This window comes from Falco biarmicus, chromosome 4 (genome assembly GCF_023638135.1).
Source record: "Falco biarmicus isolate bFalBia1 chromosome 4, bFalBia1.pri, whole genome shotgun sequence".
NCBI classification, from domain to species: domain Eukaryota; kingdom Metazoa; phylum Chordata; class Aves; order Falconiformes; family Falconidae; genus Falco; species Falco biarmicus.
In genome coordinates, this window is record NC_079291.1 from 25,333,838 (window position 1) to 25,357,940 (window position 24,103).

At 41.1% G+C, this 24,103-nt stretch overlaps 1 protein-coding gene across 3 annotated transcripts in view; it reads right to left on the reverse strand.

Moving 5' to 3' along the window:
• The window catches only part of RAMP3 (receptor activity modifying protein 3), a 61,319-nt gene that overhangs the window by 9,420 nt on the left and 27,796 nt on the right, over positions 1-24,103 (reverse strand). The window lies entirely within an intron of this gene.

Genomic DNA, 24,103 nt, shown 5'->3' on the forward strand with positions numbered 1-24,103 from the left:
AGCCAGATAGATGTGGCATATTTTCTGTATCACTTCACAACATCTGTACTCAAAATCTCATGCATATAAGTATGCCTGCAGTGACAGTGACATCAAGACACTACTATAAAATGGAAAAAAAAACCCCAACCAAATAAAACCAGCATGGGTAACTGTATAGTCAGAGAGCAGTTATGAAATGCTAGCTAAAAGAAAACAACTGATTTCTAAATAAGGGATGGTAATGCAAAAAAGTATGCAAGATTGCCGTTTCAGACACTGACTTCTATATACAAACATACTAGTGGTTTGGTTTTTTTACTAATGGGTAAAGGCAAAAAAATATTGCTAATAACACCTAGATGTCATCTAATACCTTTCATTTGTTCATTTACATAGGAAGCAAATGTCCTCATTGTTTTCTAGATGAGAAACCTCAACCATAATATGGAATCACAATTTGCCCACAGCAGTAGTTTATGGCAGAACTGGGAAAAGAGCGTGGTTCTTCCCGGCTAAGGACCAGGCTCCCGATAAAATCCACAGTGCTTACAAGAACTCTGATTCTTATCCTGGAACTGGGGTACTGAAAACAACTCTCTCCTTGTGAAATCTCCACTGTTTGAACTACACACACACACACCATGACTACATATGACTTAATTTCTTACGAAACCAGGTCTGAAAGTGGCCTGTTTTTTCAGAGAAAGCAGAGCTCCAGAAAAGCTCAGTCTTCAGGGATTACTTGGACAACAGGGCACCATGTCCACCAGAACCTGACAGAGGAGAAAAGAAAGATGCCCCAAACTTTCTTCTGCTCTTTCCTCTGTGACTGACAAGGGAAATGCTGTCCACACTGGGCTCAGGGGCAGAAGTTAGAGCTGAGCAATTATCCCAGAATATACACAAAACTGCAACAGGCTGAAGGAGATGCATGAGTGACAGTACTGAGCTGCTCATTTGCAAATAAGGAATACATGAACTACCATCTTGAATTCAAAGTATAAAAGACACCCTTGTACCTCAGTCCTGAGCATGTACAAGAGGCTCTGCTCCCAGAGAGTTCATGTAAGCTTTGATATAAATTTCAGTTTCATTTATGTTGCTGAAGACTGCAACACGGTTCCCAGGTTAAGGGGAACTCAATTGCAAACTAATTCTGCACCGTTACCCACCTCATCTCTCCCTTTGTTTCCACAAGAAGCAAAACTCAGCACACAGGCCAGATCAGCCCCCCGACGTGCTAGAGCCCTGGTGATGGGCAGTCAGAAGAGAAAGCTTCTGCAGTATTGCACAGCAAGCGAACCACACCACCATACCAGAATTCAGACACAAAACACAGGTGGGACTTCGTTACATCTTGCTTTCATCTGACTCCAGTCCCTTGCAAGTGCATCAAGTTTGTATTTTTCACCACAAGGTTGAACCCGTATCTTCAGCAAATGGCTTGCCAGTTTTCAGTTCTGCACAGTTCCTGCAAAGCTCTCTAGAAGGAATTTACGTTACATAAACTTGAAATCATACTTTTGAGACGTGCTGCAAGCAAGTCCATAAAGGTGAGGAAGAAAAACCGATTTAAGAGTTCTCAATACTTGTGACTACTTTAAACCTGATTTTCACAGCAACTGTTTCTCCCTTCCACACTTTCTCATTAAAACGATGACCTCGTCAATCTTTGATGCCTGGGAAAACATACATTTCATAGCAGAAAACAATAAGTGAGAAATAATTAATTCCATTTAACAATAGACCAGACATGTGGGTTCAGCTCAGCCACACAGAAATCTCAGTGTTCTTTATATACTTGTATACTTATTTTCTTATATATATACACTTATGTTGCTTATATACTTACGTTCTTAAGAGACCAATAGCATTCATGTGCCCTAAAGAAGCTGATCTTTCAGAATAAACTCAGGACACTGATTCCAATCTTTCAAACAAAAACAACCATGGACACCTGGTAACAGTTCCCTTCCTAGCGAGAGGCAATTTTTTGCTCCTGGCAATGCTTGTGCAACCAGGCTTCCTGTCACCTCTGAAGTCTCATCACCACCCACTCATCACTTCTCCAGTTACTGCAACAAGGGAACATGGTCCCGGACAGATGAAAAGCAGGTTTTGTCCTAGCTCATGGGTAGCTAAGTTCTTCTGTATTTTCAAAACATCTGTCAGACTTCTCACAAGATCTGTTTTTGTAAGCTTGTTCATCCTAAGATTCCATGACATACTGCTGCGGTGGGTGTCACCAACTGACACTGTTTTCTATTCTCTGCAAGTGCTATTGGGTTTTGGCGTTTTGGGTTTTTTTATCAAACAAAGCTTTTGGAAAGACATACTGTACTGCTAGCTTTAAAGTAAACAAAATGATGCACGGGAGCAGCTTAAAAGATGGAAACCTGCATGAGTAGTAGAGTTTGAAGTTTGCCTGCAGCTCTGCTTAGAGTCAACTCTCTTGAATAACTAAGTCTCAACAGTAAAACAAATGCACAGAAAATAAAAGACACCTTCCCCAACATTTTGGTCTGCAGTAAAACTACTGCCAAGGTTAAAAAAAAAAAAAAAGTGATCCTTTCCATCAAACTCTAATAATGAAATAGCCCTTAAATCCTTTAAGAATTAATCCTACTATGAAAACAAACATATTCTACTATTATTAATCTATTTCAAAATGTAGATTAAAATCTAAGTGTGTATGGATATTAAGTGCTTTACTGGCTAAACCAATGTGGGAGTGGTTACTGCTAAACTGCTGCGATGTTCTCCTAAACTTAGGTCTAATGAAACACAGTGTTCCCATAGGAACAGAGTTCCTCCTCCAGCCAAATCCCTGAACACACTGAAAAATCCTAACCCTCAAATTCAGCAAAAGGAAAAAACAGGAACAGCTAAACCACAGACCTAGAATGGAATTCCTCAACATCACTTTTATTGCTACCTAAACCATCGCTTCCAGACCTGGATAAAGGAGGTGGTGTTCTAGTGGGAATGGCAGCAGAAAAGCCTTCCTGTGAACAGCCCACATGATGTGCCAAAGAGCTCCTACCTCCAGTGCCATAAAGTGGCAAGGGATGAACTGTATTAATCCAGCCAAGCAGCAACACAATCATTTCTCATTAATGATTCCCTAGAAAGAACTTACATAGGTGACGAACCCAGCAACTCTCCCTGCAATTATAATCACACAAAATAAGCACATAACCGTTATTCCTATGGTAAATTAATCACAAACAAAAAGGTGCTTTTCAATCTATACATCAGTTTATGCTTGAGCCATTAAACCAATATAGCACAATACAATTATACCACAGTAACTTTTGATTAGCCAGCCTGAATATTAGAAACAGTTTAGCCTTACGTACGGGCACCTCAGAACCGGCCCACGCATCTCTTCTTTGCAGACAGCTTTGCTTAGCTCCATTGTCCACTGGAGTGGACTGGTTTTGTTCCCAATCTGCCTGGTTTTCAAGGCAGGCAGTTGAGCTGACATTACACTGCAGCTAATGCTGGAGTCATTATGTGGACACATCCACTGCAAGACTCCTTTCCTTCTGAAACTCAGAGTTCAGGTCCCTACTCCACTTCAAAAGCAGTAATTCATATGAATGAGAAGAAAACCTGTTCGCTCTCGTTTGAAAAATGGGGGTCTCATTTGCAGAACTCCAGCCAGTAGTGAACGTCACATCTTATTAGTAAACAAATTTTCATGCTTCAGCAAGGAGACACTTGTTTTCAGCACTATTTAGAAATGAAGAATAGCAAGTGCTACTCGTTGATCAAGTCCTATCCCATTTATATTCAAAGCAATATCACTGAAAGTCCAAGAAATGCCATAGCAACTTTTGTACAAGATTACTGAGCTTCACTGTTCCAAGATTTCTATAGCCCCTCCAGCTTCCTTCAAGAAAAACAAAGCTGAATGTAAATTAATCTAACAACCAAGGGAAAATGGGCTTGATCAGTTCCTTGATATCATCAGGTAAGCAGAGCCACAGTTAACAAAACTAAAGGACCCTAAACAATGTCCATGGAGGAAAAATCCCACGTTCTTATTGTTATAAAATAGATGTTTTCCTTCCTGGAATATTGTGACTGTGTAGAAAACCTCAGTTGTGTCAAGTTTACAAATTGGCTGGTGACACTGCATCCTCAAACACCACCTCCCCAGTCACAAATGAACTCTGACACTTGTCTCTTATTTCCAGCTCAGCATCGTTCTTTACCTCCCAGCTGAAATGCCGTAACAGCTGGCTGTGAACTTCCCACACAGAAACAGGTATTTGCTTGTAGAGAACAAAAAATACAACTAAATAGCATGCTGAAAGGTGAAATTGTACAAAAGCACAAGATAGCTCAGCAGCTCAAAGAATTTAATTGCATTAAACATTCTGAGTGCGGACAGGTATCTCGCTACAAGGGCATTATACTTAATTCAGTAATTCAGCAGTGACTCTTCCTTAAGAAAGACAAACAAAAAACACACTTCCCCCCCCAAAAAAAAATCAGCCTAATTTATATTAGAGTATTGCTTTGAAGCAGAATGGGTCTGAATGCTAAATTCTGTAAAAGCACTAAGTCCTTCCAAACCTGAGTAACATAACATGGTTTTTGAGGAAAATAAGTATTTCATAAGGGCAGTTCTCAAAAAAAAAAAGCATTCTACATGTATTTTGGTGTCTCTAGAATGGTAATTTTTATTTTTTTTTTTTAATCAGTAGAAAGCATCTTCAGTGCATGCAAGCATTACATTTTCAGCATAGCAGCAAGGACATTACACAGTCATTATTCTATTCAAAGTATCACATGCTGCAGTTTTGCTAGACACATCTCTAATGAAGGGAACTACAACAGCCAACACACAGAACAAGCTACAGTGAACAAAACTGCTGCAGAAGCCTGTTCCCTCACTTAACATTTAACAGTTTCCAACCACTAAATACTTTTCAGTGAGCAGGTAACATTTCTGCTTGGAAAAACTTAAAAGCTCTTCTGCCAGCAAACCAAATCTCTTTCAGGGAGCTGAAGGGACTGCTGCTAGGAAACAGCTTTTTTGCTCACATGATCTACATGCCTTCTTTCAGTTTGTATGGGGATAAAAGACTGCTTCAACTGAGGATTAATGTCCCCCTAAAAAGTAAAAAGACAAAACAGGTCCATGCTAGTTGTCACCAGTTTTCTTGTCTTATTTAGCAGGTGGGAAAATTTTCCTTAATCTTCTCACCAACACACTTTTAGAAGCCCTTATTATGATTATTCACACCCCTTGCCAAATTTTGCTCCAACTGTGCCTTAGCTTCCCTGACTGCATCCCTACACATCTGGGCGGCATCCCTATATTTTTCCGAGGATACACGTCCCCAGTTCCACTGCCTGTGCATTTCATTCTTTCACTTTGATTTGACCAGGAGGTCCTTACTCAGCCATGCTGGTCTCCTGCCTTCCTTGCTTGCTTATTTACACACAGGAATCAAGAGCTCTTGCACTTTTAAGAAAAACATCCTTAAAAAACTGCCAGCTCTGTTCTGCTCCTTTATCCCCGAGGGCAGTTTCCAAGGGGGTCCCATCCACTAATTCCTTAAAAAACTGAAAGTTTGCTCTCCTAAAATTCATGGTCATGACTCTAGACTTCACCTGGCCCATATCCCTCAAGATCACAATTTCCACCAGGCCATGATCACTGCAGCCCAGGCTGCCACCAATCTCGACATCTCACAGGAACATTTCCCAGTCTGTTTCCAAAGGCCTTGTGAGCAGTGGTACAATCAGAGCAGCTCTGGAGATGGCAGCAGGGGCAACACTCTTGGTTAAGCAAAAAAACAAGGGATGCAATTCTCTTTTCAGAGAAAACAGTAAATCAAGGGTTGCTTCAGAAAGGCACTCAGGCTACTGGCTGTTTCCAGCAGTCTCCTAAGTACTCACACCTCCTTGAAGGCTGAGGAGGTGCATCCACTTTAGATTCTTTTTCTTCTACAGCTGAATAGATCCTCAAGACAATACTGTCATGCAAGCAACATAAAAATATCAGAATCTTTACAGAACCACATAGGTTTGGGTTCCAAAGAGATGTTTTAATATGGCTGTTTATCTTCCCCTTTCTAGTTTGCTTTCCAAGACGCATGAAATGCTGAGCAGTTACATCAGCGTGCCTAGTCCCTTAATCCTGAACTCTGAACATCTGCCATTTGGACAGAGCTTTCAAACAACTCTGTCAAGAGTGTTTCCAGCACTCATCAAACACCGTGTCCGCTGCTCCCTGGTGTCTCTCTGTTGTCTGGTACAAGCTTGGCAACACCTTCCATGTAACGCAGGACTTCTAAAGGTATGCTGGGGGCCTGGCCCACGTCTATCAAGCCACTGTCCAGTGCCCTCAAAGGGACAAGAAGGTCTCCTGCTCTGAGGCCACACAAACAGGTCCTGAGACTAAACCAGAGAGCTAACCCTCAACCACAGTACTTGCTCCTGTAGTCAAGTGCAAACAGTGGAAGCAGAGGTCAACTCAGTAACAAGAGAAGTAGCTCTTCTTGAGAGGGGGAGAGAGGAAGAATCAGAAGAGACAGCCTATTCTGCAGCAGGACAGGACAGGAAAGACAGAAATCGTAAAAAAGGCAAAAAAAACCATTTGGTCCCTATCCACGACCAAGCTTCAAGACAGGCAAAACAATTTCACCCATCAGCCAGGTGAGTAAATTTCTACCTGGATGCTCTAATGTTGGGAACACGAGTGAACTATTTACAGTTCACTGGTCCCATATAACATCAAGACATCCAGGGAGAGAGATGCAACACATATTTGGGCTGGAGATCAAAGGGTGGACCTCACCACTGAAGCCATTGCACAGGTTATTCACAAATTTGAAATATACACCATAACCAAGCAAGCCACATGAGTAAAGCCTCTCTGGTATAAAGGACGGCGGTTGCAGTATCAGTAAGGGGAGACCTCGCAGATGGTTATATCACAGCGCCACAAACCTACCAAGGCAAACACCATCTGCTTACCATGGTAGAAGTAACCACCGGACAGTTGGAAACACACCCTGTAACCCAAACCACTTCCTGAAACCCCATCCTGGGCCTTGAAAAGCGAATTCTGTGGCAATAGGGCACCCAAAGAGAATTGAGTCAGACAAGGGGACTCATTTCCAAAACAACCTCATCAGCACCTGGGCCAAGTAACATGGTGCTGGTGTACCACACTCCCTGGCACACAGCAGCTGCGAGAAAGATTGAAAGATATAATGGACTGTAAAGCACCATACTGAAAGGGATGGGATCTGGGGCATATAAGCAGCAGGATGCAAATTTAGCAGTAGCCACTTGGCTAGTGAATACCAGAGGATTACACTATCATATTCAGAATACCACTGACCTGGCCCTGCCCAAACAAAACCCCTGCATATTGTAAAAGGAGATAAGGCATGTGGGAACCTGGCTAGGAAAGACAGCGTGGCTTGCTTCTCCCTTGGGAAAAGGCAAATCTATTCATGAGATTGTTTTTGCTCAAGGACCCAGTACACTTGGTGGGTAATGCAGGAGGATGGGGAAATCTGATGTGTACCTCAAAAAGATTTAACCTCGGGGGAAAATATACCATGATTTGAATTGAATGTTTCAGGAAGAACCACAGCAGGCGGTTCTAAAGCACCTAAAGCAACAGAGAAAGAGCCTTGCAAGAGCTGAAAGAGTGCAGCAGTGACCTAATCTGAGCAGATTTTGATGTCCAGTAGCACAACACAACATGCCCCTCCTGTTCAGAGTGACCACCGTAACAGTGATAACTCAAGTCATGGACTAAATGAACGCAGTGGACACATTATAGACATCTCACAGGGAGGATCCACAGATTAAAGGAATGAAATCTGTGTTTAAATCAAAGGACAGGAAAGGGTCTGGTGGTTAATGAGGATATATTGGATATCGCAGCTCTCGAGCAGGACATAAATGGTTTAGAATAAGGGGTGGGGATTGTACTGAGCCTGGCTGGGATAGAGTTAATTTTCTTCATAGCAGCTCATACAGTGCTGTTTTAGAATTTTGACCAAAACAGTACTGAGAGCACACTAATGCCCTAGCTTTTGCTGACCAGCGTTTGCACAACATCAAGGCCACCTTCTCTGTTCCTCACTCTGCCTCTAAGTGAACAGACTGGTGGGTGTGCAATAGGCTGGGCGGGGACACAGCTGGGTAGCCGATTTAAACTAACCATACCATAAAACATCATGTCCAGCAATAAAAGGGAAAAGAAGGAGTTTTAGGGGGGTTAGCCATCTTTTTGCTTGGCAACTTGTCACAGCACTATCAAAACTATCAAGCTGCAACAAGGCTTTTACCACCCCATTCCAGGTTAACTTCAACAAGTAGTTCCCACGCCTTGCCCCAGCACAGCCACCAACACCCCACAAAGTTTCACAAGTTCATCTACTGTTCCTGCTGTTTCTTCATCCTCTTCAGGCCAGTCCACCCTGCCTCTTACCTCTGCTGCATCCTTCTCCTTGTCCCTCCTACCTCCAGGGCACTCTCCTCCCTCCACTTCTTGCAGGTCTCTCTTCATCCAGGGACCCTCTTCCATACCCCTTAGAGCTATTTAACCACTTAGCAGGAACCAGCCACAGCTGCACCTTATCCACATCAGCCAGCCCACTGCCCCTGAAGCCAGCCCACAGCTGTATATTGTTAATTAACCCAGCTGCATTCCTCTACAGGAACTAGCTGGGCATTAGTCTACCCAGGGGAAGTGGTAGGTGATTGCCTCTGCATCACTTGGTGTGGTTTGATCTCTTTCTTTCTGCTCACCATTCACTTTTTAAAGAATATGATTTTTTTTATTTGTTTTATCTTGACTCCCAAGTTTTCTTGCTTTTATTCTTCTTTTCCCCTTTTCCTGATGCACTGGGGTGCAAGGGAGAAGTGAGTGAACAGCTATGCGGTGCTTAGCTGCCTACCAGGGCTAACCCACAACACGTCATGATAGCTTTAACATAAATTTTCCTTTCTGGTTCAAAGCAGTATCTGAATTCAGATTAGAATTTTTTTTAGAAATGGTTTCTAACTTTTCAAAAATACATATATATCTACAAGACACCTTATATTTTAAGTAAAACAACTGAAAAATGGAAGAAAAGAAAAAAACCAAAACAAAACAAACAAGTACGAGTCTGAAGTTAAGAGGATTAATGTGTGACAATTCCTGCCAGCTGCACAATTATCACCTAGGTGAGAACACAATTGGCCAGACAACATACTAGGGAACACCATGGCCTACAGATGTGTACCTTCCACCAGACCACGCGCAAACCTGTCAAGTGACATCAGTTGACTACCGGTACCATGAATCATTACATATCTACCCCTTACAGTCAAACAAATCAAGCTTACGTCTCTGTAAGTGAAACTTTAAAACTTCTTACTTATGGCTCAAGTTTCAAACTTTTTGTCAAGTTGGTCAGCTAGTGAAAGCCCTTCAGACAGCGTGTTCCTGAGGCACATATTCAAACACATCATATGCTTTTGTTCACTATACTTACCAGTATTTAAAATTTTACATCTAAAATTGTATAGAACGTGTGAAGGGAAGCAGGAAGTACTCCAAAATTCAGACCCAAATGATCAGACTATCTTTTGATTTCTAGTAAATACTTCTCAATACTGAAAACCACAGACACACGATCTCCTCTGCTGCCTCAGCCGCTTCTTCTCTATTAAAATGAGGTATTTCTCTACCCCATTCAGATTATTTCACAGTATGTCAAGGCAAAGGCAAAACCAGAGTAAGATTGCATTTTTTTTTCTTTCCCATCAACTTTGCTTCTCCCTTCAGCCTCATTAAGAAAACGACTCACATTTTCTACCGCGTACCCTCCTTCAAAACCCAAGCATTATGGTGATGAGAGCCCTGAGAAGGTGGTGACACCATCTGAAGGTGCATTCCCACTACTTCTTGTCAGGTTAGATTTCAAAGAAAACTTCTACATGCTTAGAAAGTAGGCTGCCTTTATAGTCAGTACAGGCACTGGAATAATGGTGGGGCACGATGTATGTGATATATTTTAAGACACCTTTCTCACGTTTCCACTGACTAGGAAGGGAGTGCAGGACAACTAGTACATTGGACAGATGAATCCCACATTTCTTCTGTGTAACAAAACAAAAAGCATCACAAAAACAGCAAGCTACTCAAGAATTACAGTCAAACATGCCACTGTTAGTGATGGAGAAACATACAACCAGTATGCTATCCTTGTACCTGCCGAAGAGCAACTCCTTCCCAAAAGCATTACCATCAGAGTCACCATTGGTTTCAACAATGTTCACTCCAGTCAGCCCGAGGGCAAATGGTCTCGGTGGACGCAGGTAGTCACTAGCATCAGTTACCTGTCGAGGCAATTCTGCTTTCTCCTAAACACATCAATCGCTTTGTTTATTCACCTTGTAGTTTGCAATGAATACTGGCTCACTTGTCATCACTTTTCTCAGAATGTTCCAACTCCACGCTAAAACCATTATTCCACCACTGCTCCCAAAAGCTCAGCTGACTTCAATCCAGTCCTCCACCACCTGGGGAGGAGCCAGGCCCTAGCCCTGCGCTGCTCTTAGAGCTAGCCACTCACAGCTCCCTCCTTGTATCATCTCAGCACCTCACAGCTTTTCTTTTCATCTAGATGAAGCAAGGTGACTCACCAGAGGAGATAAACGTGACTCTAATTCAGATCAGTACTACACAGCTGTGCCTCCAGACCGCTATTCAAACCAGGCACCTGTGAACACAGTTATTTTTCTGACCATCAGACAAAATTTCACAGGGAGAGAAGTAACAGAAGAACCCTCCTGATTCATTCCAGCTTACATCTACGAACTGCTTTGGATTCCATTTTTAAGAGGATGTTAAAGGATATTAAAGTGTCATCTGCTGAGTGGAAGCTGTTATTAGATTCCATTTAGTCCAAAGTAGCACAAGCCTTTTATAACACCACAGCATCATCTCTTAAAGTGGAAACTGGGGAGAGAAATATCTGATGATATCCAGCTGTGAAACAGAAATCACGGGTCAGCCAGGCTTACACTTTGAGAAACACCCACTGCAACATGTGTGCAGAGTGAGAAATAAATAAAATACAAAAAAAATCATGTGCTTCTAAACTGAACTTTCCATCATAATTTCCATACCCCTACTTACTTAATTTTTATAAGCACACCAGAATGTAGATTTTTTTCTGATTATTTATGGAAAATGGGTTTTATATAAACGGGTAAAATTCCTGTAATTACAAAATCCATTTCCTTTGGGAAGAGAGTGGCAGTTGTTTTCTGTTCTAAGCAGAACACAAATAATGGGAGTCAAAAATTAGGCAACAAATTACAGATCTCAAAATACAGATCAAGTCAACTACTGGACTAGTTAACAAACAAGTGATTTATGCAGTTTTGAATAATATTTTTTACTATTTCAATCTGTACAGGGACAGTTCACAAACGAGACCAACGCTGATGAAAAATTAACCACAGAATCAGAGGAACAGTAATAACATTAGAAAATAATTTAAGGTATGGTATAAAGATAGGGGAAGAACCTCACATAGAAAAGTCCTGCTTAACTACTATTCAAGTCCATGATTATGTACTTTATTGTGTTTTAACACGACTTTGACATTATAGCCTGTACACGATTAAATGTGAATTTTTTCCTTTCTTTACATCTTCGCCTCTTACTCATGGATGTAAAGACACCTACCCTCTCCTTAAGTAACTTCTTGTGCTTTGTGGCTTCCCAAGTCTGTTCTGACATCCCACACAGACAACAGAAGCAAAAGGTGGACCCAAAGGGCTCTACTCTTCCTCCACAACTGTTTATGAAAGGCTTGGGTGTTGTAACACTCCCTGGCGATGCTTAAGGAGAAGCCAGCAGGCTCATAAGCAGGTGCAAAAAAGACTCTGCCATGAGCCTTAGGGCAATGTTCAGTAAGACTGGCTGCAGATCAGAACCAGGGGACCCAGCATCTTGAGAGTGTCACCTGAGAGACACAGCCGGTTCTCAGTTCCTGGCTCTGCTGAGTTTACTCAACTTCTTCTTGGGTCCTGCTAAGCTGTGCTTTAATTTCAGAAAGAATAGTGTAATATGGCACATCACCTGTGAAAGATTACAAACCCTTGCCGTAAGGAAGTTATTATGAGGTCTGTTAATGTTTTAAGTACTGTGACTAGCCAAGTAGTGGGTTTACTTTCTGAGCTTTTATCTAATTCCTCTTTGGATGATGAAAACTGTGACTTATTTTCATACCGATGTTAAAAAAGAAGTATTTTTTCCCTTGCATGGCAATAGTCAGAAGCAGAAACAACCTTACATCTTTATAGCTATTTTTTTGTAAGTAGTAACACTAATACCTTACACCCTGTATACTACATGTAAGCCTAGATATGTATTAGGTATATATACACTCCCCAGTAACATGATGCAAAAATCCATGACAGATTACAGCGCATCGTGATAAATTATACATAATATAGACCATCTTAAAATCATCCTGCTTTTTAAGCTACCTTCCTGCAGATAAAAATCAGACTCAGGGCCTCAGTGATAACTCCCAGTTCCACAGGCTTCATCATGGAGGCAGACACACAACCAGGTTCCAGATGCCAGAATGCTCATTTAAACATTTCTATGTCTATGATATAATCTAATACTCACCTTAAGATGAAATTGTACATTTTAGCAGTCAGTGAAATGTATGAAGAGCATTTGTATACCCAAGAGAAATGTCAAACATCAGTTTCTTGAAAGCTGAAAAGAAAGATACCCTTAATTGTTCACCTATGCACTATACCTTGGCAACCTTTGTTCTTTCCATGCCTTATACACTCAGCTCTGGTCACAGAGAAAATCTTCAACTTTAGAAAGCTGCTGTACCTCTACTGTTTTTCTTAACTGCTACAGTCACTTCATACATTGCCATCAAGTTTGTCAATGCAGCCAGCAACATATATGTCTGCCCTTTGCAAATTACACAAAAGGCTGAGGAAGGTGACTAACCTCCTTAAGAGTGCAGAACACTGCATGTCTTGTCTTGGAACTGCTTGGAAATGACTTTCCAACATTGAATTATATATTGTTTTGCAAAGATAAATAGAAGTGCCAGAGCCTTGTCAATTAGCCATGTAAAATACTGTTTTTCAAAGTTCATTATATAATAAATTTCTGTAATTGGAAGAAAACCCTGAATACAGAACAAATGGGTAGTATTAATTGATACCTTGTTGTGCTGTCAACAGTTAACGACATGACTTATACCACATGTAGCTTAAAGTAAGAAAATCTATTATTTTGTCTCTGTTGAGTTAATCTGGGTTAATAAATGTTTGTGGTTGATCTGTTTAGAAAACAAGAATGTAGAAACTGTCTTGTAAACCAGAAGAACCACAAAAGTTTGTACTAAGTATTCATTTTCATAACACATTGATCTTCTTTTTCACTGCCTCTAAAAATATACTGGCTGTGATACGTGCATTGCATAATTGACATCAGTCTATCAGTTATGCCATGTTATTTTGCCACCAGGTAACTTTAGATAGAAATCTTATACATCGCTTATTTTGAAATACAACCTTTAATAATAAGCTCTATGAAAATTGTTTCCTGTTACTGATCCTGGCACAGTAAAATTCAAAGAGGGCATAAAAGGTGTTGAAAAGGCCTATCAGCAGTCATGAGATCTAACAGCAGAGTGCTTTCTAACATCACCTCTAAATTGCCTACATTATTTTTTGCAAGTGACTTTACTCAGTAGGAATATTGTCTATTTATATCTTGAACTATTTTTTCATTGACTTGGTAAAGTAAGCACTGACACACCAACCACACCTTGTGAGTGCACGCTACCAGTCATTAGTCCAATGCATCTACTGCAGTACACATCGATTTGACTCACACCACACTTGCTAAAATGTTGTAACTGGTGTCTTCTGGTGACCTGAACTTCACCAGTGTTGAAAACTCTTCCAGAAGAAATTATCAATATTTACATTGGTGACCTTTTGGCAAATGCCAGATTTCACTCTCTTTTTGAAAACAATGATTCATGACAAGTAAATGTAACAGATGTCAAAACTCGTTGAAAAAAGCACTTGTAAAACTGAAATCCAATATTGAAGAGTTTTCAGCTATTAGCAACAAAAAGGTCGTTCTTTTTCCCTACTTCGCAGCAGGCTCAGAAGATCCTTCACTTTTCTCACACTGACAACTTTAACAAAGATTTGCAAAATTCTTTGTAAATTGAAGAACAAGATTTGTTCTTAAGAGTCTTGTAGAGATGGAGAATGGGCTGCAAAAGCACACTATTTTGGCATGATAAATAACTCTCATTTTCAAAAAGGAAGACTCAGGGAACTACAGGCAAGTCAGTTTCACCCCCATGCCTGGCGAGATCATGGAGTAGACCCTCCCGGAAACTATGTTAAGGCACATGGAAAACAAGAGGTGACTGGTGACAGCCAATATGGCTTCGCAGAGGGCAAATGGTGCCTGACAAATGTGTTGGGCTTTTACAACAGGGTTACAGCACTGGTGGGTAAGTGAAGAGCAACTGATGTCATGTATCTAGATCACGCAAAGCATTTGTCTGTCCCACAAGACATCCTTGTCTTGAAGATGGAGAGGCATGGATCTGATGCGTGGACCCCTCAGTCCTCGGATAAGGAACTGGCAGGATGGTTGCACTCAAAGAGTTACAGCCAACAGCTCCACATCCAAGGAGAGACCAGTGACAAGTGACATTCCTCAGGGATCAGTATTGGGACTGCCACTGTTTAACATCTTTATTGGAGAAATGGACACTGTGATTGAGCACACCCTCAGCAAGTCTGCTGACGACACCAAGCTGTGTGGTGCAGTCAACATGCTGGAGGGCAGGGATGCCATCCAGAGGGACCCTGGCAGGCTTGAGAGGTGGGCCTGTACAAACCCCATTAAGTTCAACAAGGCCAAGTGCAAGGTCCTGCACATGGTTCCAGTCAATCCCAAGCACAAGTACAGGCTGGACAGCGAATGGACTGAGAGCAGCCTGAGGAGAAAGGCTCGGGGTTGTTGGTGGACAAGAAGCTCAATGTGACCTGGCAATGTGCGTTTGCAGCCAGAAAGCCAACCGTATCTTGGGCTGCATCAAAAGAAGATGGCCAGCAGGTCAAAGGAGGTGATTCTCTCCCTCTGCTCTCCTGAGACTCCACTTGCAGTGCTGCATTCCGGTCTGGGGCTCCAACATAAGAAGGACATGGACCTGTCGGAGCAAGTCCAGAGGAGGCCACAAAGATGATCAGAGGGCTGGAGCACCTCTGTTATGAAGACAGGCTGAGACTTGGGGTAGTTCAGCCTGGAGAAGAGAAGGCTCTGGGAAGACATAGCAGCCTGCCAGTACCTAAAGGGGGCCTACAAGAAAGCTGGAGACTTTTTATAAGGGCAGGTAGCAATAGGACAAGGGGGACTGGATTTAAACTGAAAGAGAGGAGATTTAGATTAGATATAAGGAAGAAATTCTTTCCTTTGAGGGTGGCGAGGCGCTGGCAGGGGCTGCCCAGAGCAGCTGTGGGTGCCCCATCCCTGGCAGTGCCCAAGGCCAGGCTGGACGGGGCTGGGAGCAGCCTGGGCTGGTGGGAGGTGTCCCTGCCCCGGGCAGGGGGGGGCGGGAACTAGATGATCTTCAAGGTCCCTTCCAACCCAAACCACTTTATGCTTCTATGATGATATGATATAGTCATCATATTTTTCTCAATGGCAGACCCAGAGTCTCCAGTGGTTTAATAGGAATGAAACATTTATCCTTGATGAAGAACGAACTCCAATCATTTTCTCCACATTCCTCAGCCCTGGTACCCCTGAGTGCATGCTTTTGTAGACTGTGATTACAAAATGGATAAATAACAAATAAGATTGTTTTAGTCCACCAAATCTGAGCTCTTGAAAATTTGTGCATTTAATTCAGCAGCCTCCCAAAGGATTGGCAAATTTCTTCTTATCCTGTTCATTGAATCCATTTACTGGTTTCAAGGAAGCTCTTCAAAACAAGGTTTTCTTTGCAAAACCCAAGGTTTTTCAATGTCTAAAACAAAGCCCCAAGAAATCTCATCAGATGTAAAGCTGATAAGGCTTTGCTAGTTTGTAGGGTAGCTATTTCTATACCATGCTGCAGAACAGTGATGGGTTTGCATTTAGAAGCAAAATGGTCTGCAGGTCTTCATAGAATTCATAAATGCCAGTGTCCTTAATACATCATTAACATTCAGAAGTCATACTTAAGAATAACTCATTACAAAATTTATGTTCATGAATGTTTTTCACCGCCTTTCTGCATCATGTCAGGTGGCCACAGGACACACCGATTTAGCATTGCATCGCTGAAACTTTGCACAAAAGACAGAAAAATTATTAGAAACTAGTGTCCAAAGGCTTATAGCCTCATTTGGAACTATCAAATATAGATTTCATTTTCACAGGCATGAATTGCATAAAATGTCTTTCCCTCACCTATGTAGTAAAGAAGATAAATTAGAACTGTGTGAAGTAACCGTATTTCAGCCTCTGCATCTATCAGGATGAAAGCAATTATGCAGTAATGGAGTATTCTTGCTTCGTATGAAATCCTGGTCTCTGAATTCAAGCTAACCACTTAATTCACACCCATCAGGACATACTCTTATCTACAAAATATAAAACAAAGCCAATATATTTCATATGAAAGTAATGGAGATTCACCCGAAATGCAGCTCCTCTTGAAGATATTCTAATACAGCCTCATTCAGGAACAAGCTGTGTCTTTGCATTAACTTCCCAGCAACTTTGTGGCTCAGACGGTTGATCCCAAACAGCAGGTGAATGTACACATTTTCAGCACAGCCCTCCCTGTGGCAATCTGGTGAGACTTTATAAACCGTAGGGTTCTTTTCTTTCCAATTTTTTAAATAATAAATGGCAAACATTATTATTTCTGCAAGAAAAAGCTGTGATTGTCAGCTACCAGCATGATGGCAACAAAACTGCTCAAATATGACATTCTTTTCCATTGTTGTACTTGCCTGCACCTAACTGATTTGTAAGCTGCTTTGCTTTGCTTTTCAAAAGGCAGGCATGAGTCACAGAAGGAAAATAATATGTTCTTGGGGGTAATTATCACCAGCCTGGTTTTGCCACTGCTGCCATGACCTCCAGAAGTTTTTAGAAGGACTTTTTAATATAAAATTACTGTAATTTTTTATATGAAAAGAGGTGAAAGCAATACATGGGTAGAAAGGACTGCATTTCACTGCAAGTTTAAAAAAAAGCAGCAACTGTATCTGTATGGGAAGTCCAAAGGAAGACCATCCTATCGAAGAAGAAAATGCTACCACCAACCACAGCCATCCTTGTTCTTCTATACCCCACCAAACACTTCATGGTAAATAACGTTTCTTCAACATTCCTTCACAGAGACACTAAACTGACAAGGAATATTTTCTTCTACAAAATCTGGACTGACAAAACTGGGAGGAGTTACAGCTGGGTAAATAAGGAATTTTGGTTCCCTTCCCCAGTAAATCTTTGAGGAAAAAAAAGGAATTACTCTTCAGAGGCACAAAGAATGTTAGGCGAAAGTACTGCAGAAAATAAGCTGGAGAAGACCAGGCAACAATACAGTGAGCTTTTGTTGTGCAAGCACATTTGTGATTTGCAGCATTTTACCATGACTTTGACTAAGGTACAGCATAACCAATGTCCCAGTCTATCTACTGGGATATAAATCCTAACACAAATACAGACACACACACTCCAACGTGGCACAACTGAGGAAGAGTGGAATTGCCTTTCATCACTACTATTCTGGATCTAAAATCCCACATGTGCTGGCCACTCAAAGGTCCAGCTCCAGGCAGCCCCAGTTACTGTTTCGTGTGAGAAAATCCCATGCAAAAATCCAGAATTTAAGCTTTTCTGATAAAGTTTAAAAGAATGAACCAAAGGTATCTGCTTTCTAATTGTGAGGTGCATTACTGTGGGAACAAATTAGCTCACGCAAATCAGCACCTCACCTCAGGTACAAAACAAACCCAGTGGTCTGTCTGAGGTTTTCACAGTACATTCCTCATCTACAGATGTTTTGACATTAGCAGCTGGATGCAATCAGCATCTAGATCAGACTTCCTGCAGCAGTCAATGGGGAAGATGAAAAAAAACTTATACAACTGACCAAGAAAATGACTCAATTTGGAGGGCTCTTACATACACGCTCCGCCAGCAGAGGTTATTAGCTCCAGGCTTGAAGAACTGGATTATTTGAATAATTTCATCTTGGATTGCACACATTTCTTCCAGTTTGCTCTCCCATTGATCTTAATGTCATCTGGCTTTCTTTTATATTTTACTATGTTTCTTTGAAAACTAGGCGTTTTTATTATTAGTTTAGTTTAGCTGGGCCAAGCTGTAACAGGCAAAACCTCCATTGAATTTAAAATTGAGCAACAGCTTTAGGATTACTTTTCCAGAAGATTAGATCAATTTTGGCTCTAGTCATACACATCTTTTTTTCCTTAATTCCTTTTTCAAATCTTCAACATCTGTGCAGAACATGGGTGGACTCCTGAGTCATCTTCAATGGGACTGAAGGCTATTGCTTCTGTTTATAGAATTTGGTTTTGATATAAAGAGTTCTAGGAAATCTACACTGAGGCTGTACAGAAATCGAAATGGTTGTTCAGCATGGGGACAGATCTTGGACCACACTCACAGCAGCCGAGGGAATTCCACCAGCTACACACCTACTTGCAGTGGAACAGCTTCAGACATAAAGTTAAAATAAAAATTTTGTCCTGTCCTATTCTGCTAAGGTCTGAAATTTACAACTTTGAAAAAAAAAACCAGAATTTTAACAACCTCCAGGTGCCACAGAGCAGTGCCACACAGCTGCTGCCTCACAGCACATTAGGGGCTCTCTGAACCATGAAGACAGGCTTGATGAGGTAGAAAGAAATGTAGGGATTGCAGGAAGAAGCCTGTTGCAATCAATTCTTTTTAAAAGCCAGATCTTAACGCGCGTTACATGCTACTTAGCTAGAGCTCTCTTCCAAAACACAAATTGCTATTTCACCCTCAACCTCTCGATTCACAGCTATTCCTTGGCTGGCAAGCTCTGAATGATCATCTGGGAGCTCCCAGGGTAGCAGGGATGCGAATGGTGAGATGGCAGCTACAACTGCAGTATTGGCTTGAAATAACAGAATGCCTTGCACTGAAATGGATGACGCTTGAGTAGGTCAAAGATAGCAATCAAATCCTACATTCCAGTCCAATAGCAAACAAATGTCACTGAGGCTGGTCTGTCCCCCCAGGAAACGTTTAGAGGACTGGAAACACTGGAAAATAGATATCAAAGCACTACCTTTCAGATATTAAGTTATCAACTGTTACTTCATGTATTGATTCAGCTAAAGAAAAGCACTCTGTAGTTTGCTTTGGATCAGTGAGAAATTAGCTTGGGGATGCACTTTAGACAACTCCAAGCTGGCATGCCTGGAAGAGACTCAGGTTGAGAGAGGACTGTCGGAGTGACAAGATGCCTAGGGATACAACTGAATACGTGTGCAGCAAAAGTCATGTACAAAACACATAAGTATCCATTTCCCTTTGGTTAAAGGAAGATATCTGAAGGAAGATCACCTTCTGGGCTCATTTGCGATGACTGTCCCTAACGACTTCAGAGGGGCTGATCAGCTCTACTCAGAGACAGAAGGATGCTCTCTTCACTGTATCTTTCCCTGTCCCTGTTCATGCAGCATCCCGCCCTTGTTTTGATTTCCTGATACACTTGCCTGAGTGATGGCAGTAGTGTCAGGTTCTTTAGCAGCATCTCCTGCTCAGTGCCCCAGACACAGTGTGCATCTTCTACCTGAAACAGGTTCCTTTCTGACAGCTGAGAAAATTAAACATCAACCCGTAACATCTGTATCAAAAAGGAGGTAGTCTATGACTAAGTATCTATGTAATAGTCATCTTCCCTCTTCCATTACAGACTCCTTCATTATTACTCTGCATTCTTACTGCCCAAGAGTTTTTATTGCAGAAAAATTGCAAGCCCAAATCAGTGATAAGAGGCCCACATACTCCTAAACAGAGGGGGTGCTTGGTGGTATGTTCAACAAAGAGTATCAGAGAGCAGTGCCACTAGCCCCATTGCTACCACTGAAAAGACATCAATGTTAGACATAATGATGTAATAAAATCAGGAAAGGTAATCGACTTGTGCTACAGTACGGTTTAAAAAAAAAAAGTCCAAATTAAGTGCTGGCTTTGAATGGAATTACTGGATGCCCTTGTGAAAAAAAGTATTATAAATGTCTATAAGGAATGCAACACAGGATTAACCGATAGCAAAGACTGAAGCTAATCTCACAAGACTTGATATCATATGCCAAGTAAAACTTTCGAATTAATCAAAGCTCTTTACATATGTCTCTTTTTTTGGTATACTGGGTACTAAAGCTTGTTGCATCAACATGCCATATAAATATGTCTTTCTTACTTCGACAGCGTTTGCTCTCACAGCAGCTAATCAACCAGAAATGCATATATGGAGTCCAAAACACATTCTTATGGATTTTTCAAATTAGTCTTTTGGGGCTTCTGTGTCCCTATGCTTCCTTATAATCACTGTATTTCATTCATTCCTGTTTGAAGACTGAATGTTCTATCAAACTTTGTTTAAAACATTTTTGATGGAAAAAAAACCACATTAAAAATGAATGGTAGCCCTTGAATTGAAAATAAATGGAACTTGAAAAGTAACGATAAAGTATTTGCCATAAATGGAGGGCAGTTGCTAAAGTTTTGGCCCAATATCTCCATCAACCAAGTGAAGCAAACAAATAATTTTTGCTTAAATATGCAAATAGCATAGTAAATGGTGAAGAAGGAGTAGAAGATGTAGATGTAGTTACACAGACTGACTTGGATGACTTACAAATATGGACTTCTCTACATCATATGCATTTTAACAGTGGTGAATGCAAGAAGATAGGTCCATAAAAAAAATAATGTACATCACACTTAAAAGTCCTTCTCAGTATGACTTGAAGTCATGTACAACTTGTAGAGCATGTCCTCCTGGAATGACTAGATGGCTAGGAAGGTTAATGCAATAAATATTTTGGCAGAAGAAAAATGTTGAATACCCAGCAGGATTAGAGGAAAAAATAGGGTGTCTATACATAATACTGTGCCACCTTGCCAACTACTGCTGTGTGAAATATCCAATTCTAGACTGGAATCCACTCTCCAAAACAAAAGCTGCCACAGCTTGCAAAGGGTTCAAAAAATGTGAAATACACACGTTGGCGTGATAGGCCGTAAAACTTTGATCTTAATGAATAAAAAAAAAAAGAGTGATTGAGAGGTGACTTGTTTGTATTTAATTGGGAAAAAAGGATTTCTGACAACAGAAAGAATTTTACTTTATCAGGGAAATATGTAAGAAGGTATAAGCACCAGGAAGTGGAGTCAGGCAAACTGATAAGAAATAAGACACATTTTCCTCTGACTGTGAACAGTGAGCCCTTTGGAATAATCTGTCTATAAATGTGATGGATCAATACTAATTTCATATCTTTTAAATGAAGAGTTGATGCCTTCCCATGAGATACTCGCTCACTCTTACAGGGTCTAAAATAGCGACTGCTGGGCAGATTGCGTGGCCTTTATCATTCAGCAGTGCAGCCCAGATGGCCATAGCCATCCCTTTACTTCCTAGCCTTTCAGTAATTCTGAGGCCACTCTCAGAAATGTTTGGGAAATGGGGACACAGAAGAGAGAGGATACCAGTGCTTGAGAGCAGGCCAAAAGCTTAATGAGCTGCTGAGAACTGGCATTCGCTTATTTCAGTCCCCTATTTCCATAGGGGTTAGGGCTGGGAGAGACATGAAGATTTGTTTAGAGACTGTTTGTTCTAGCTAAATTGTTTCTAGGATCTAGTTAGAAGTATTTAGAAAACCCTTTCATTAGCCAAGAATAGAAAGTAAGCTAGCAACTACAATAAGCAGCATTTTTTCAGGTTCATGTAAGACAGCTCTGGGTACTCCCATCTTCATCTGGCTGCTGGCTTCAGGAATTAGTCATACCTGGCCTCTCAACTATGGTCCCATTGTAACCAGACCAGGATTTATCGCCTAGAGCACAGTGAAAAAAATCTAGCCGTTAATAATGGGCTTAAGTTTGTGGACAGTAGCAGATTTTACATATTTAGCCGCAGCTGCTAAATACTAATAATATACAGAAATAATAATTATTAATAATACCAAAATATAATACAGATGCTGTTATATATTATAGACAATACAGAAACATATATCATATACACTATTATAAGTATATATAAAATCACAGAAATCTTACACAATAAAAATAAAAAGCTTTCTGTAATTTCCAGTCTTCTGGCAAACAAAAGGTCTATTTGCTTTTGTTAACTCCCCATCGCTTCCACCCACACTTCAGCCTCTGCTTGTTCACATGCCAGGTACCGTAATTTCCTGCCATTTAAACCACCAAGTTGCATTTCCATCTTCAGGGCTCCCTCTGAATAGCCTAAAAGCATCAGCAAAACTGTGACCAGCAGATCCCCTCCTCTTCTGTCAGTTAATGTCTCCAGTTGTTTTTTGAAAGTTTTACCTTTCTTGTAAGGTGTTTCTGGTTGTCCTTTATATTCCAGTGTCCAAGCCAGAATCACTGAAACCCATCACATCTCAATGACTTAAAATATTTTTAAATCCCACTTCGATCCTTCATCATATTTAAGCTTTCAACTACCTTTGGACAGTATGAGCCATGGTGTCTGTATCCTAATTTCTGCATGAATTCTCACACAAAAATGCAAAAACTAATAGGGAAACTTTCTCCTGACAGTGCTTCTGTAAAACTTCACCTGAATTTTTACAGTTTATATCTGATTACATTTCCAGAAAGATCACTATCAGTCATGGAGGCTAAAGCTCTTACATTGGTTTCCAGTACCAGGTCCCAGGCGAGAGCCTCTTCTGTTTAAGATGTTTTTTAAAGAATATGAGTTTTTTAAGAATAAAGTTAAGAAGTAATGGAGCCATCAGAAAATCTTACAGTAGAATTAAGTTACAGTAAATTGAAGTCACTGAGACCTCTCCCGTGACTGTTCTGCCAAACAGTGAAGCAATGCAGGTAATTGCTATTTACAGTCCCATAACCAAGGACAGCCATTTATCCTGAAGAGCTAGAGCTCCTCCATAAAACAGAATTTACAAAAGAAGCAGATTTCCATAACCATTACATTTTGATATAAGATACACAGCCAAATTTTGCAAGGTCATTGTAAGTGAAAAGCACCATGCAGAAATCACTCTGAAGAAACGGCTTCCTTTAACTCCACGTTAACTCCCTCTCCGATCCTGCCTCACAGGAGGTGACACAAAAAAGGAGACAAGACCAATGATCGTATGAGACAAGAACATGTCTGGGGCTAAACGAGACAGTACCAGGCATGACGACAGCTAGCTTGTGGCTACCCTGCCTCAGGAGCACCCCCAAAATCGCACCACTTTCAAACCCAGGAAGATGCTGTGCTCCAGACAGGCTGGTACCACACCAGCCAGCACTAATTCACTTGAGCCTTGTTTTCTGAAGAGCTGAACACCTGCAGTTTGCTCTGATATCAGCTGGTGTAGAGGGTACTCAGCACTTCCAAAAACTAAGCATTGTACGTGAGCAGGCATGATCTGAAGAAGCAGATGCTCCACAAAGCCAAAAATGGCACCAATTACACAGGTCTATGAGTTTCCTCCAAAGCAGACTTCGAAGTGTGCAGCTTTATAGAGAGGTGTTTAAATACCTCCAGCAACTGCAGAACAGGAGTAAAGATAAGAAAAAAATAATGCCGCCCTCACTATGGTCATTCTTGCCATGTTTTAGCCATCCAAACAAAATAAGGGGTGCTCACGCTCTCCACGCTATTTGGCAGGCAAGGAAACAAACTGCAGCAGGTCCAACAGAACAAGTCATTTTACATTTGGACCAAACTATTTCACACGCGAGGTGCATCTTTGAAACAGCATGTGCAGAAATGTTCCTGTTGTCTTACTGAAAAAAGGAAATCAG